This window comes from Indicator indicator, chromosome Z (assembly GCF_027791375.1).
Source record: "Indicator indicator isolate 239-I01 chromosome Z, UM_Iind_1.1, whole genome shotgun sequence".
In the NCBI taxonomy this organism is placed as follows: Eukaryota; Metazoa; Chordata; class Aves; order Piciformes; family Indicatoridae; genus Indicator; species Indicator indicator.
The window spans coordinates 59,294,921-59,313,191 of NC_072053.1; positions in this window are offsets into that span (position 1 = coordinate 59,294,921).

Here is an 18,271-nt window from a genome sequence, read left to right on the forward strand (position 1 = left end):
CTAATTACAACCCTTCTGATGGCTAACAAACCAACCTGAAAACCACAATGAGAAGACAGGTAAAATATTATTTAATTACATGAGATACAGTAAAAATAAATTCTTACACAAGACAGGGAAGGCACAGGAATGTGCTAAATGTAAGTGCCATTCTGAAGGACTCAATTTCTGCTCTTTTTTTTCTCATGCTCTTAATTGTTATGCTTTGCTCATCTTTTAGGAGATAGTTCACTGCTGTGGTGCAATTTTCTCTTCTCATGATTCCTTTGTTAATTTTTTTCTAGAATGGATAGTGATTGAAAGGCAAAATAGCTAAGCAAAGACAGCTTTTCCCATTGTGCACAAGGGTGTAGCTGAAGCGTATAAGCTTCCTTTAAATTCTTTGCAATGTGAATGTTGAGCACCTGCTTGCAGTACAGAAATAATGATGGCTGGTTCTATGTTTCTGTTACAATTTCATGGTCTTTCTTCTATCAAACTACATGTTTATTTTTATTTTTTTTATGTCTTCATCATCATTATTGTTACATCTCAGAAAACCAAATAATATTTTAAATCAGGAGAAAATCAAGTACAAGTGATTTACATATCTGCAAAAGGAGCAAGTGCTTACTTTTGTATGGGAGGCAGTGACAGTCTGATCTTACAGAAATAAATAGCCTGCAAAAACATATGTAAAGTTAGGATGGAGAGAGGAAAGGAAGTGGAAATCTTCAGATAAATTGTTTTGCGGGCATGTACTTCTGATACCATGTATCTCTATCAATGAAGAAAAATAATAATTGGCACTGAATTCTATTCTTTGAAACAGTGCTTCAAACAGAAGTGAGTGCCATTGTTTCATTTTCACAAATCTAAGACATGAGACACAAAGTAAATGATTTGACCAAAATATCCAGAGAAGTCCACAGGGACATCCAAAAGGCATCAAAGATGCAATCAAGGACTGTTACCTCAGTGTTTTGCCTTATGACTTTTGGGAGAGAACCAAATAAAAGTTTGCCTTTAGGTATTAGAACACCAAGAGATCCTTAGTGCCAACTTTCATTGTGAAAACTACTGTCATATTTATCTCGTTTCTCCAAAATCTGAGACTAAGCACTGCAAACATCTGAACTGGCAACCACAGACCAGATGAAAGAAGTGTGTGATCATCATACTAGATGATCTTTAAGGTCCCTTCCAACCCAAACCATTCTATGAATCTATGAATCATTAAGACCCAATCTGAGAACAGTCATGCCCCCTGAGTGAAGGTATGTTTGCTTGCTCTGATGAAAGGGCTATTCACAGATTCATGGATTGCACTGTGTTGGAAGGGACCCTCAAAGGTTGTCTTGTTCAACCCCACTGCACTCAGCAGGGACACCTCCAATTAGATCAAGCTGCCCAGAGTCTTATCCTGAATGTCTCCATCTCCGGACAGCCTCTTCCAGTATTTTACCACCCTCATTGTAAAGAACTTCCTGCTAACCTCCAACATAAATTTACCCTGCTCCAGTTCAAAAACATTGCTCCTCCTCCTACCACCACAAGCACTTCTAAACAGTCTTTCCCCAGCCTTCCTGTAGGTCCCCTTCAGATACTGAAATTTAGCTTTAAGGTATCCCTGGAGCCTTCTTCTCCAGGCTGAACAGCCCCAATTCTTTCAGCCTGTCTTCATAGGAGAGGTGCTCTAGCCCTCTGATAATCTTGTTGGCCCTCCTCTGGACCCACTCCAGAAGGTCCATGGCTCTCTTGGGTCGGACACCCCAGAGCTGGACACAGTACTCCAGGTGAGGTGTCACCAGAGCAGAGTGGAGGGGCAGAATCAACTCTCTCAACCTGCTGGCCACACTTCTTTTGATGCAGTCCAGGATGTGATGGGCCCTCTGGGATGGAAGTCCACATTGTCAGCTCATGCCCAGCTTCTCACCCAGTGGTATGCCCAAGACTATTCCTAGAGGGTTCCTTTTAATTTCATCATATGCCATCCAGCATTGATATCAAGGGTTGCCCCAACCTGAGTGCAGGACCTTGTACATTGCCTTATTGAATGTGATGAGATTCTCCTCAGCCCACCTCTCCATCCTGTCCAGGTCCCTGTGTATGGCATTCTCTCTTTAGTCTTCTCAACTGCATGTCTCAGCTTCATATCATCTGCAGACTTGCTGAGGGTGCACTTAATCTCATAGACTGTATCATCAATGAAGGTATTGAACGGCACTGGTCCTGACACAGACTCATGTGGGACACCACCTGTCACCTTTCTCCATCTAGACATTGAGCCATTGACCATTATCCTCCAAAAGCTGATTGTCAGCCTGCTCAAAGCAGATCAGCAACTGGTCAAACTTCTCGTTGTTTATGGGGTGGGACTGGAAGTATTTCTCTTTTTCAGAGAAGTATTATTTCTGAAAGTTATCTGGTCATTGGTTAACCCTTACTGTGCCTCAAATGAAAGGGCAAAAAGACATGATGCAGGTTTGGGAAGAAAAAACCTTAAAGCTTCAGGCTAGCAACCTGTAATGGAAGCAATTACAGGATAGTAATTGTCCAGTAATGTTTCCTATAAAAAGGAACAGTTAATTTGTGGGACAGAGGTGCAGATGCTTTTGTTTATTTCTATAGATTCAGAGATACCTCTTCTCCATAATCTGGAGTTACTGAACTGGAATCCAGGCCCAAAAGCCCAAAAGAAGAGTCCAGAATGGTGCGCAAAGGGCTAGCAGGTGTTACTACTCCTTCGTTATTTTCAGTTCCAGCTTTGCCACTGAGTTCAGTGAGGTTTACCTCACCTCCTCCCCTTGAAATCACCTTTCAGAAAACTTGCACGTGTGCATTTTCATTGTCAAAGTTACACAGCATAGCTACATTGATCCACACAGAAAGCACTGTTTTCTATTTATTTATTTATGTATTTATTCAAAAACCCTTCCTGGCCAATGTGGTTTCAGTTCCAAACATACTGTTGGCAATGTTCGCAGCAGCGTAGGATTGCTTGCAGCATTTGGAGTTGAAATCCACCTCGACTGTATAAGGTCTACAAGCTCTGTACAAGATCTACAAGCTCTGACACCCAGGCTTTAAGATTTACAAATTGTGATTGCTATCACCGCAGTGATCAGTTCCAGGTCATTATAATAGATACCAGTGGATTTGTTATTTTCAATCCTCAGGGCGTAAAACATAGCTTTCCATATTTGGGAGGAATTTTTTCAATTTTCTTCTATCATCAGCCTTAAAACACTGATTTTTAACAATATCATTGAAGAGGTAAGTTGCCTCCTTCTTGAATTGTTGCTAAATCCCAAATTGACTAAAATGACATATGAGGATCTTTAAAGAAATTTATACTAAATTTCTGCAGGGAATTGAATCTGTGACTGGGCTCAAAGAGTAAATTTCACCATTTCAAGTGATGTAAAGAGATATGTGCTTCACCTGTGATATATGTTCTTCTAGATTATCTTTGGCAGGCTTTGCTGGATTGTGTGACAGTGTTGTAAGAGTCAGTGCAGGCCTAAACAAAGCAATGTTTAAGTTTATTGATTTTTACATTGCAGGTGTGTTCTCTAAGAATTGCATATCAGTGCCATTATAATTATTTCAAAATTTCAGTTATGTAGGCAAGAATGAAGAAAGGAAAGACACCAAATATTTCTTAGTCAACCTTTTCCCCCTTCCAGGAAAGCAATTTCTCAAGCTGTCTGCTTGGTGTTTGTATGGCTTCCAGACTATAGTGAAATGTCAGCCTGAAGTTTTGCTGAATATTTGATGGAATTTATGGGTCTTCTGTAATGGTTTCAAACCCGTAGGTGGCTAAACATCTAAATAGCAAGTACTGATCGAAACCTGAAGAGCTATTTTGACCTTGTAATGATTTTTACTTTAATAAGTATTAAATATCTAATTAATGCTATCTTTTCTTCAACATATCTTGTTATTTAAAAAGCCTCATTGTATGTGTCAAAAAATAGAATGAAGCAAACACATACTTGGCTTAGAGTTTAATTTTGACTGAATTTAGCAACTTCTGTTCTGGAACAGATGAGATGATTTGAAATGACACTTCACAAAATTCCATGTCAGTTTATAACTTCTTACATAAACAGGTACAAATTTCGCTTGCAATTCTGATACAAAAAGACACCTCCACTGCTTTTATGGATGTTTGCAAATAGAATTATGACAGCTGATACTGATACTCACTTGGATTAACTAGAGATTCACATGGAGAATACAGAAATTTGCAGTTCCTTTGCAGGACTGGCACAGGCTCAATATTCCACAGAAATGCTATAGGACTGAGGAGATCTAAAAAACTTCCTTCCCCCTTCTTGCAAAAAAAGCACAGTAGGATTTCTGCATCACATTTGAAAGCAATCAGTATAATTAATTTTTTATACGAATAACCATCCCCAGTTGTAGCTTGGCAGCTGAGAAGATACAGTGCAGTGGCAGGGAGCAGGTGTTCTGCACTCACAGCCAACACATTAGTATTTGTTCCTATCCTCCCCCAAATGTCTTCCATATGAGAAAATTTTAATCTGCAAAATGGTATATCAATAACTTCTGCTTGATAGCAGTAAGTTACAAAGTAAATTACAAAGCTATTTAAAATCTTTCCTACTCTCTGATTTTTTGCAGAAGACGTTGGCATCTCAAATTGTATCAATGAAAGTCAAGTCACTCTCTTTTCCTGCCAAGGGAAACAATGGATTCCCATTACAGTGGTTTTAACTCAGATGCTTCTCCCTTTTTTTTGACATAGGATATACACAAACATATTACAAATCTTGCTAATGAGATTTAGTAGCCTAGGAGAGAAGTTAGGATTAGAAGATCTAATGACCTAAATCTCTGACTCTAAATAATTGTAAAACCTGTGTATCTACAATCAACTATTCTGTGTTTCAAACGTTTAAAAGAAGTAAACTCTCACATTGCTGTCATTTGTACTTCTTATTCCTGTCATTACCAGGAATCAGAAGAAAAGCTTGAAAAACAAAGAATGCTTTGGTGGGATATCAGGCAGTATTTTCTGCATTGTGCAGATTCATTGTAAGGCACAATTCCAAGAAAATCTGTAAAGTGACCTATTTAAAAATTTGATTGAAGCACAAAATCTAAACATCCATTTCAGTCAAGGTATGAGTGAAATAATGCATCTGTTGCACTTCTGCGTGCAACAGTACCTGCACTGTATTCTGGTCTTCAGAATATATATATGTTACACTGAGAACTGCAGGTCACCTACTACATCTTTTGCACTGGGCATGCAGCTTACTTCAGTGAAGCTCATTCTCAGAGAAGTGTGAAGACCAGATGGTAGTAAGGAGACCAAGAAAAGTAGTTTTGTTTTATTAACTCAAGGAAATGAACTCATAAGTAAAGCAGTACCTCAGTGTCCTCTTCTGGCTAATTAACCACAAATCTTGCTCAGCCCCACAGCTGGGAACTGGGGTATCAAGGGGCAGGGAGTCATCTGTGTAAATGTGAACTTGGCAGAGCAACGGAGATTGGTTCCTCTGCCTTGTGAGGAGAAAAGACCACACCTAGGCTTGCACAAGAAAATTAATAGATAGAATGTCTCAAACATCCTATTTCTCCTTATAAAGATGTGTCATTTGGAAGTCTAATTCTGCTGTGATTTGCAAAATTACAAGATCTCTGAGATGATATTCATGTGTTCCACTTTTTCAATAGCAGGCAGCACAGCCTCAGCACTCACTGAACAAGGGTAATAACTGCACTGAATCAGTTTAGGTTTTCTCCAGACATATGATAGATCAAAGTACTGTACTACCTTTTTTTTTTTTTCTTTTTTAACTGCAGAGCAATTTTTGTTGATTTAGTGTACATGGAAAAATGCCTTCCACTAGTTTATTGAATTACCTTATTGGCTTTATAGCAATATTTTCTAAAAGAGTGCAGTAGAAAAAAAAAAAAAAAGCTGTGTTTGCAAGACAGGATACTTTTTTAAAAAATGCACACCCTAAAAGGATAGTTATGATGCTACAAAAACTGAAGAAACCACATTTTAAATTTAGACTACTTCTAGACAGATACTAGTTTATTTTCTGAGTATTTTATGGTCATATTTAACATGCTTCAACTTGAGGGACATAGGACTTTAGGGACACAGGAGAGAGCAATTTAAAGTAAATTGCACTCTCCACATTCCTTTGACTGCCTTTTATATCTATAATCCTGGACTAAGATTCTTATTTGCATAACCATGATCATATGAATATATGCATGTACCACTTAAAGAGGAGAAAAATTAAGTTAACTCCAGCAAAAATCCATAAGCTTTTTTGGGGGGAGGAGGGGGTTTGGTTTAGCTTTTTATAGTGCCTTGGATGTCTGAACTGATATTTGAAAATCAATGTTAAAAAGCGATCAGATTGCTGTTGTGGGAGGAGACAAGACTAAAGAAAACCACAGCTTCAGAGGTATTTTTCTGATGAGCTCAGTAAGCAGACTTTAGTTCCTGATAAATGTATAACATGATGCAATTAAAATTTCAAATTTATTCTGTTATACATTGCCCTGAAGCAAAGGGATAGTATTTTTGAGACAGGAAAATAGTGGCTGGTGAAATTGCAGAGATGATAAGAACAATAACATCCCTTATGAGATCGCTGCATTGTTTTTAACCTGGATTTTACTTGGTGTATCTGTACATTAACATTCCTGCTTAATGAAGGGAGCTATGTCTGGGATACTTCGTGGTTCTCTCAGTTTCAGCTGACTTTGAGAAACACTGCGGCACTTCTGACTTGCTAAAAACCATGCATACAGAAATACCCAGGAAGCAAATTAGATTAAACATAGATTTCATGTATGGCAACCAATAAATACAATAGGTTTAAATGTGTACAGGAACATTCTAAATTTGAGGGGGCAGGAAGACAGAACATGAAATACTTCAGTTTTCATATGCTGCTAAAAAAGGGTACACAAGCAAGCAAACCTGCTTTTTTGTCGATTAGAGATGTGTTAGAGCTGGAGGACTTATCTTCAGAATGTTTGCTGGATGGTTTTTGCTTCTGTGTGTGAAGCATCATTACACTTCGGAGGTATTAAGCATGTGGGATATTAATTCAGTCATTCAGGGAGAAAGGAAGTTGTTAGAAATTCTATTAACTGACTAATGACATTAATTTTGATTTTGAAGAGGAATAATGGGGGCTTACACACACTGTGAATAGGAGGCTGTACTGAGCCCTGATGCACAGATAAAAAACCCTACCCAACGAATTCCATAGAATCATAGAGTTGTTCTGGTTGGAAGAGACCTTTAAATCATCAAATCCAACTATTAACCCAGCAATACTGGATCACCATTAAACTATATCCCTCAACACTACACCTATGCATCTTTCAAATGCTTCCAGGGATGGTCAGTGAACCGCTTCCCCAGAGAACCAGCTTCAGTGTTTCACAACCCCTTCAGTGAAGAAAGCTTTCCTAATGTCCAATCTAAACCTGGTGCAACTTGAGGCCATTTAGTATTGTCTTATTGCTGCTGACTTGACAGAAGAGACTCCCTAAACATCTCGATATCTTCTTTATAAAGACTGGACCGAAACTGAACACAGTATTGAAAACATGGCCTTACCAGTGCTGAGCACCAGGAGAAAATCACTTCCCTGATCCTGCTATCACACTATTCCTGACACAGGCCAGGATGCTGTTGGCCTTCTTGGCTTTCTTGGCTACCTGAGCACACTGCTGGCTCATGTTCCATTGACTGTCAATCAACACCCCCAAGTCTTCCTCTATTGGACAGCTTTCCAGTCACATTTCTGCAAGCCTGTCACATTGTATGGGGTTGTTGTGACCTGGGTGCAGGACCTGACATTTAAGCTTATTGAGTCTCATACAGTTGGCCTTGGCCCATTGATCCAACCTGTCCAGGTCCCTTGGTAGGGCCTTCCTACTTTCAAGCAGATGAGAACTCCTGCCCATCTTAGTGTCATCTGCAAACTTACTGAGATTTCATTCAATTTCCTTTTCCATATAATTAATAAAATCAAAGAGAACTGGCCCTGCTACTGAGTCCTGGGGAACACTGCTTTTGACCACCAGCTAGATTTGATACCATTCACCACCACTCTTTGGAGCCCAACTATCCAGGCAGTTTTTTACCAGCAAAGCATCCACCCATTCAAGTCATTAGCAGCCAGTATCTCCAGGAGGATGATGTGGGAAATAAAACAGGTTGGAAGGAAGCAGTGATAACTGGATTTTTGCATAACGGTATAGCACTCATAGTAGCCACCTATATATACAGTCTGGGTGTTTGGACTGCAGTTTGAATTCACAGAATGTGCTTTAATCATTGGGCATACCATGTCAGGAAAAAAACCTTCTCTCTTATATACAGTTGAGCCACTGTACAAAAAAAGAGGGCAAAAGGAATGCAAAACTCATATTCACCAAAAAAGAAACATCATGAACATCCTAGTCCACTGCCAGTGAACACAGAGAGCCTCAGATTCTGATCTCTGTTTCTAAGGAAGCTCGCATTACATCAATAACTTCAGAACAAAGACAATTTGGAACTCTCTGACCCACCTTTCTCTCCAAGGAAGACATTTTGTTATTCAGTCCAGAGCCAAATTGTCTCTTGCTTACTTTCTTCCCTGCTCCAATTACACTTTCTGCTTTATATTACCTAATGGCCCTGAAGGATTAAGACTTGTTGCTAGGAAATAAGAGTTGTCTATTCAAGTAGTCCCAGACTGACAAGGACCCCAGTAATCTTCACAGCTTTCTGACAAGGTGTTTTGACCATATCAGATACAGTCTGTCTGGCCTGTCTTTGTGTTTCAAGAAGACACCTAAGGAAGAGTGCAAGAACAGAGTGAACATAGCAGATACGGACATACTTCTAGTACTATAAAAGCTGAGGCAGTCAGAAGTATGCATTGGCTCTGCTTTGAGCTTTTTTTTTTACATGTTAGGGCAATTATGATAAACATTTGGGCAGTCTGAGGATACGAGGACCTCAGGCTGCCCTCATCTCAGGCATCCCCTGGTCACAGTGAAACATGTATAACAGAAAATACAGTGAATTGCACAGAAATTCCCTTTCCAAACTAGAGCTACTATCTTACTTTAAAATACTCATATCTTGCATAACAGGTGCTTAAATCTTCCTTTTGAACCTAGGAAATAAAAAAACTTTACCCTGACTTTGATATTCCATTTGCCTGTCCTAAAGAAAGACTGCAGATGCCCCTTAATAAGAGACACATAAGCTGATATAATAAATTTAGATTTCAGATGAGTGTCCCAGGCATTTCCTGGTGAGTAACTGCAATAACTGCATGATGTGTGAGATTAACCCTGAAGAACTCTGGATGGGTCTTGCCATCTATATTACATCCAGGGTTAGGATGCGGAATTCATCTCAGCACCTAGCAAGTTTTAAATAACAAGACTGGCAAAACACGTTTCTGGGATCTCTATTTACCAGGCAGCTTACAAACACTTTCCAGTAGCAGCTGCTTCCACCAACTATACTGTATATTTTGGACACTCTACAGTCCTGAAAATACGACACATTGTCCTGCATTTTGGTCACAACAACCCCCAAGCAACAATACAGGCTTGGGGAAGAGTGGCTAGAAAGCAACCCAGTGGAATAGGATCTGGGGGTCCCAATGGACTGCTGGCTTAACATGAGATAGCAGAGTGCCCAGGTGGCCAAGGAGGCCAGTGGCATCCTGGCCTGGATCAAACACACTGCATCCAGCAGGAACAGGCAAGAAATTGTGCCCCTGTACTTAACCCTGGTGAGGTCACATCTTGAGTAGTCTGTTCATTTCTGGGTGCCACAGTATAGGAAAGATGATGAGGCCCTGAAGGGTGTCCAGAAAAGAACAAGGAGGCTGGTTAGGGGTTTGGAGGGCATGTAATATGAGAATGGTGTGTCTCGAGAAGAGAAGGCTGAGGGAGATCTTATTGCTCTTTACAACTACCTGAAAGAAAGGCAGTGTTGGTCTTTTGTCTCAAGTAACTAGCAATAGGATGAGAGGAAATGGGTTCAGGTTGTGCCAGGGGAGGTTCAGATTGGGTATTAGATAAAATTTCTTAACTAAAACTGTGGTAAGGCATTAGAACAGGCTACCCCTCAAGGTGTTCAGAAACATGTAGATGTGGCACTTCAGGATATAGTTCATGTATATAGGTCATGGTAGTTGGGTTATGGTTGGACTAAATGATATTAAAAATCTTTTCCAAACTTAATGATTCTGTGATTCTGTTAGTAGCATATATGTCTCAGAGAAGTCTGGTTTGCTGACAACTTATGGGGGTGTAGAAGTAAGATATTTTTGTTGTTTTTCAAGTTCCCCCTTATAAAAAAATCCCTCCAAAACCTACACTCCTCCATACACACCCCATCATCCACCTTCACTCCCTAGCTAAATAAGACACCAGGCAGTGACAGGAGAGGATTTGCCAGTGGACTTTAAACACACAACTTTGGTCTTCTTGGATAAGTCAGTTGCAGGTTCATTTTTTACCTATGGTAATTTTTATCCTATTAAAATTTTCTCTAATATATGGCAATACAAGATCACTGACCATCTAGTACGCTATATTTTTCTAGGTTTTAGTTTTGTACGTTGAAGAAAAAAATGTGGCTGTTGAATTGTAGAATTCACACTTGATTTAATTAATTATATGCCAGATCACAGCTGTTCCTTTATTCTTCAGTTATACCAGTTCAGTAAAGAGCAGGGAAGTCCTGCCCCATCTTTAAAACACAAGAGTTTGGGAAAGTGACACAATGCAGTGCATACATTCCACAAATCAGACATTTCCCTGCTGTACTGACATAGGACTTTAACATCATTGTAAAATAAACTTAATGACTGTAGTTTTTTGAGCTCTTTTGAATGTGTATGAGGACAATAGCACACACAAATCTTTAAATATACTTGAAGAATTAAGATTTTGATCAAGTGAACAGCATGGGAACTAAGACACTTACCATCCTTTTGGAGATGCATCTCTTTTGTTTGAACTGCATCAGGCTCTGGCTCAAAACTCTAAGATGCAGCTGTAGTGAAGGTACCATATGCCCAGAAGTATGCCCCCAGATACCAGCAAACTTGTCCCAACATGTTCTGGTAAGTCCCCCCCTTTCCACCCTCCTTTCAGGAGAGGAGGACAAAGGCCCAGGCACCAACCTGTCTCCTAAGGGGTAAACAGCTACATGCACCTCTTTCTCCATAACTGTAAACTATGGCCTCATATGAGCTGTGCTAGTCCTGTGTTCACCAGGAATACATTTAGGTGATGGACAGATATTTTCAGAGGTAAGTTGTTTCTTGGTACAGATTGAACATTACAAATATGGAAGCAACTAATAAACTGGTTCCAAGTTTTCAAAGATGGGTTAGGAAGAGTTGTCCAGGGTCAAGGAAAAGACTGGTTTGGGGAACACTCAGTGCCTGAGGTACCAAGGCTGTAGATGCTGCTGCTAGAATAATATCATTGTACAGCAAGTACCAAACACAGAAAGAAATTACTTGAAAGAGTTTGTAGAGTATGTGAAGGAGAAATGGACCAGTGGTTAGGATGCTACTTTCCTGTCTGGATCTCCAGTGCTTGCACTAGAATATTAGTTATCGACTGAACGAATCCTTACTTTGTTTTTGTGTGTGTGTGTGTGTCCCCATTTTCAAGAGGTTGGTCTTTTCATTAGATTTTTTTTTTTCATCTTTCTGTCAGTAGTGGAAGCTGACTTTCCTCTGATTTTATTACTGGTGCTCTGGGGTAATGATAACTAAGAGCAATTGAAGAAGCTGGTCACTTGCTGGATGCTTATTAACTTGCCTCTCATTATCTGAGCATCACAGCAGGCTTCTTGCCCACTGGTGTTAAGGATTATATTGTTTGTCATCCACTTTTACTTACCTTATATGACCCTGGTCAGCAAATACAAGAACTGAAGTAACTGACTAGAAAGCTGGAGTGTGTTAGAGAGTCTATCTTGTCTGCTTGTCATATGTGCCATGTATTCACATGCAGACACAGTTTTTAAGATTAGAATTTTGGAGCTGGCTACAGTAATATTTCCCTTTTGAGTACATATGAGCATATTCATATCTATCTAGGGAAGGGGCCATACTTCCACATGGAGTCTTTCCAGGTACTGGACTCCTTTTTAGGGATCTGTTGTCTATTTTGGTGCCATTATACATTTGACCTGAATGCAAATATTTGCAAATCAGGTATTCAAATAGAAGTTCTTTCTTAGAGTTATTTTAAGAAGAAGGGTCTAAACCCACACTTCTATTCTCAACTCCTTCCTATAGTCTGAGGAACTGAAGCACTATTTTTGCAAGTGAGGCAAATTGTGTAGCAAAGTACCAAAGACAGCATATCATGGTCAGCATTAGAAGACTGGAACAAAGTGAAGAAACAACCACCAAAAAACCTTTCTAGATCAATTTCAGCAATATTTCCTAGAATAGCAGTGGATTGGGAGTGATCCCTAAATTGATCTTCACAGGGAGAGATTTAATCTCAAAATCAGTGCAATACTTGAGACCTGGAATACAGATGTATCTTGACCACCTTTTTATGTACCAGATACCCATAGTTATTGTCAGTCTTGTAAAAAAAAATAAAATTAAAGTAATAGTCACAACTAGAACAGATCTTCTTTGTAATGGAATTCATTTCATCAGACCTCCATTAAGACAGGAATGTAACTGAATGGCTTCTTGAAAACACTTTAGAAAAAATGAAGGGCCTAAGAGGGAGAGGTGTTAACCTTCAAGGTTCCTCTCTTTAATTGTAATTTTAAACAAAGCATTTCTTTGTGGCTTTCCACAAGCTCACAAAGTACAGCAAAAATATCACCAGAAATTAAATTATTTTAATGACAGAATTAATGCAAGGATACTGAACACTCTTAAAAGCCTCTTAATTTTTCACTTAAAGGTGCATGATGATAAAAGAGTGCAGCCTGTTCCTAAAAGAGTCCCATTTGATTTTTCACTCCTGAAGCACATTCCACCCCTCTACATCACCCACTTTCTCTTGTTTATGTGTTTACTACAAGGAGTTATTCAAGAGTAATACAGGCAATTGTATCTTGCTAAAGAGCTGAGAGGTGCTTAAGGAACAGCTCCTCTCTTCTTTGATTCACCAAAGGCAAGAGGGTTTTTTAAAATGTCTGATATCATGGATATGGCTCATATGGTGTTAACACAGGGAAATCTTGCAGAAAAGTATGGTGTGGTTTGAAATATGCATGCTATGAAATATGCTTCTTTGGAGCACAATAATGTTTTTTGCCCTGGCCTGGGAGATAAATAAGGTACGTAAAATGTATGAATACACTGAGGGAACCATGGACTCTAGCACTGTCTGACATGACACATCCTACAAATCACATTGTGAGGGAGACAGTTATCATCACTGTATATGCATTCTTTTCATCTTACCAAACCATGACTACACTGGGCTTAGGGCAATTTGTATCCCACTGATACAATCTGAGATCCACATGTGTGCAAAGGCATACATAACTCACCCTCTCGCTGTCTTACTTTTGACCCTGAACATCACCAGCCTCTGAATAAAGTCATCAACCTCTCTGGCAACAGCTTTGACACATGATCTACCACCATCACACTGCTTCGTGGACTGCAATGCCTCTAGAGTATCCCTTTCATGTAAATTCTGTGCATCAGCAATTGCTTGGTTCTCTCTTCCTTTCCAGCTGGTTTATCACTGCAGTCTTCAGCTCATCACACCGCAAGGCAAAATTAAACAGTAAAGTGCAGACACTCCATCATGGTCTCTTTTTTCCTAGATTAGAAATGAACATCAACAGAACTCCCTGCTGGCAAGGGCTAACTACCTTAAGTAGCTATAACAGAACAGAATAAAGGGGCATAGTTCGGTGTAGTTATTACAGCCACTAGTAAGTCAGCCAGTTTAATGCAACATGACTACAATTACCTGGTCTATATCTGGAGGATGATGTTGGATACCAAATTTGACCACATACTAAGTTATCAACCCCAGTAAAAAAATGTTACACATTTATAACACCTTTGTCGTGGAGATCTGGTTACTTCAGCTGCGCCTTGTCTCCTATTCTAACTTAATCTATTCTCTGACCTATTTTAATTAGCAACTTCAAACAGATACTGTTTTAAAAATAACCAACAAAGTGTCTTATACTAGATGAGGGAGCTTAAACCTCAGAAGTCGTAATGGATGATTGCTATTTTAACATATTGAAGGTGTTGCTGCAATGGTTCCTTCTTCCAGTTGTGCATAAATTGTAATATATTATATAATAATAAAAGGCATTCAAACATACTTATTTCTCTCATACCCTGCAGCATTATAAATATCTGATAGACGAAAGATATTCAATAACTGCAAACAATAATCACAATTGCCTTCCCTACAGTGTCTGCTTGAGGGAATAGTTGCATTGGTTTGGCCTATTTTTAAAAATACTTGATGTTACCTCTTTTTTTTTCTTTTCCTTTTTTCTTTTATGTTTTCCATAAGAAAATGTTTTACTACTTATTTCTTTTCCTTTGATCATCAATTTTGCTTCAGTGTGTTTGATAAGTTTATTAATACAAGTGCACACAGCTGTAGTTGAAAAGTATGTGAAAGGCAAGTCTGTGTCAATGCAGGAAAAGGAATAAAAAACACTTTCTGAAAAGGTAAAAACTTTGAGCTGGCAAGGCTTTGACTACACAATCTTCAATTTTTAATTCAGTAGAGGACTACAGTGACAGGATCACAGCACTTCTCAAGTTTGTTTTTAAGGGGTGAAGGAGAAAAGAGAGATCACAGAATGAAGATTGGATCTAAATGAGAAGTTTAAGAGAAAAACGCACACCTATCGCCTAACTTTTAAAATAATGAGAAGTGCCATTCACATCATACAGAATAACAGAAAGTCTTTTAAGGGTGAATTCATAAATAAAGCTGAAGAAGATATTTATTGTCACCTCTGTTGCAAATTTCTTACTACTATCCTGAGTAGTTAAATATGAGACACTCTTTCTTCTCTATGTACCCGAGATAAATTAGGATCAAACAACAGAGACCTTAGGTTTCCAAAGCCTGTTTCCTCAGCTGTAAAAGTGAATTACAATACCTACCTGGCTACACAAAGCCTGATTGCTCTTCTGTGAAGCCTCTCAGAGAAGGTGTGGTGACTGTGCATGGCATTGCGTGTCATGCTGACCCGCTGCTTCTTGACACAAAAAATCCTTGTCGGGCACATAATGTGAGCTGGATGTTAGAACCTTGCATCAACTCAAGTAGTAATTTTGCATTCCCTCTCCAGTCAAAATCACACATCTCCTTGTTTGTTCACCTACCTTCACTGGGATTGCATGCTACAGCTGGAAAAATCCTTATTGAAGTTTTCTACTGTTTAAGAGGGCTCTTTCTTCCTAAAATGGGTGTTGCAGTTAGAATAGAGAATATCTCTGGAATGACAAATAATTTCAAATGTTCCTTTTTGTTCTATAATTTCCTTTCCCAGCAGGACTGTCAGTGGAATTATATTCTTATTAGTTCATTGCATTATCTTGCTTATCTAACAGCAACCTAAAACCCATTCCAGCCACTGAATAAATTTAAAAGTGCAAATGTATGTTTCTCATGTGTATGTTTTGATATAGGATATGGCACTGTATCAAGGACTTGCTAAATAGATACTACAGGGAGACACAAAAATGTGGTTATTACTCATTGTCCAGACCAAAATTTATGGAACTGATTCATTCATTGTTGGTCCTCATACTTTGGTGGCAGCAACAATGTGTCATAGTGAATATGACTTAAAGGTGATGGCTAAAGAAACATTACTCACTTTTTGTAAAACTAATAATACCTAATGTATAGAATTTCTACAGCACTTCCTTTTCTCCATAAGCAAATGGCAGGTTAAAACTAAGGGGTTTTATTCCCCAAATTGAAATTGGGTCACCATTGTGATCCTAACCTAAAAAAACTTTCCTTGTCTTGCCTCTAGGGGAAGGCTAAGTAAGTAGAATTGTGTAAAATGCATTTGAAGATTTTAAAGTCAATGAAATCATGCCTGAAGTATGGTACAGAAGGCACTGAAGCACCACTCTGATATTCATGCTACAGATCATAAACCTTTGCCTTTGCTGTTGTGCATAGTGGAAGCCAGTTATCCAAGAATCCATATAACCGTGAGCTAATTTCCACCTTCCTAAAATAATTCCATCCTTGACCACAGGGTACTCAAGAACAGCTAAATAAGTTTTTTAAAAGTCTGTGTATATAGATAAAAAGATACATGCATGCATGCATGCATACATACATACATACAGTAGCCATAAAAATAGAGCTTTTGAAACAACAGCTTAATTGTTAATTTATTTATTTTACAGCCTTAGTTGCTTGTATAAATCCCACCTCATTTGTCTTACAACTTGTAGGTACTACTTTCCTGATATGACTAGTACCTATAATGAAAAATAGCATGCATACTATAACTAGTACTGATCAGCTTATTAAGCTTATTGCTTAACTGATAATACAAGTTTGATTTATTTTAGGATGCTTTTAATTTTTTTTTTTTAATTTCCAGTGGAGCATCAGGGTTTCTTGAAATTATGTAACAATTTTTTTGGCTATAACATCTCACAGTCAATTGTTGTCCTAAAATTAAATACTCAATAAGGAATTATTTGAAAATAAGGTACTAGATAATCACAAGCTCAATGTAATGATGTGTCATTATAATACAGGCTTAACAGTTCATCTTTACTGGTCTTGAAATTTTGTTGATAGAGATTAGGATTCCTGTGTGACACAGGTAACTAGATTGCAGTTTCGATGACGCTTATTTTGATGTAAGACATCTGGAAAAGTTTCCTGAAATTGTCAAGATTTAACTGCCATGCCTCTTTCTCTAGATGATAGTGAGATGCATCTTTACCTTTCTTTTTGTTATTACCCATATAATAATTCCAATCTTGCCTTACATTATCAGACAAAATCACACTGTCTTCTCTTTAACATAGAACTCTCAAAATAGCATAGCTTTGTCATTAGATACATATAATTCCAATCAGATGAAATTATTATAAAAGTTACTCCAAAAAGGTTTAATATTTTTAAAAAATGTGAACTCAATACAGACCTACAGATTACCAGAACTACTAGAAGCGGAAATACCAGGCATTGTCTTCATAATCTACAAGGAAATTTCAGCCTAACATATTTTTGCAGATTTCCAGATAAATTAAATGTCTTTTTTTTTGTCATGAAACTGGCCTGTTGGGAGACTCACAGACAAATTGAAAAAGCTATACTAAAACCGTTTGAGAATGACACAGTGGGGTTGTTTTTTCTGCATGATAAATATTATGGGATGTATTTTGCTTGATCTAAAGGTAGCCTTTAGATAAAAATCTGCTTATTTTCCTTAGTAGTATGCAACAATTTAGTGTGTATACCAATGCTTAAATGAAGGAGTACTTTGAAATAATTTAAAAATCAGTATATCCTTTGACAAGTTTGTTTTGCTTTCTCTGAAATCAGAACTATAGAGTCATAGAAACACAGACTTTATTGTTTGGAAGAGACTTTTAAAGATCATCTAGTCCAAATATGCTGCATTAATCAGGAATACCTTTAACTAGATCAGGTTTCTCAGTGCCTCATCCAGCCTGACCTTGATTGTCTCCAGGGATGATACCTCCACCACCTCACTGCACAATCTGTTTAGTGCTCAACCACCCTCAGAGTAAAGAACTTCTTTCTAATGTCCAATCTAAATCTGCTCTGGTTTAAAACCGTTGCCATTCATCCTAGTGCTACCTGCCTTTGTAAATAGGCTGTCTACAGTGGCTATGTGAAGTATTGTGCATGGACACTAGTTGATCAAAAACCCATAGAAGGAGGAAAATTCAGTTACTGTGGATTGATTCAGACATGACAGCATGACACATGCAAGAAAGATATTGGCGTAAGTATTTTTAACATGGCAAAAATTGGCTTCCTTTACATTGTGCTAACAATGCAGACCTGTCATCTACACTTTTGGATAGAGAAAAATGCAGAGGGTTGGCCTGTAGCTACAGAAGTGGGAGTTTTGCTTTCTTTGTAAAAAAACACAACAGCAAAACAACAAAAAAAAAAAAAAAACCAAAACAAAAAACAAACAGCAAGATTATCTAAAAAGAACATTTATTTTCATTGCTAAGCAACCCCAAATCAATACCACCATACCCCAAAATAAAGT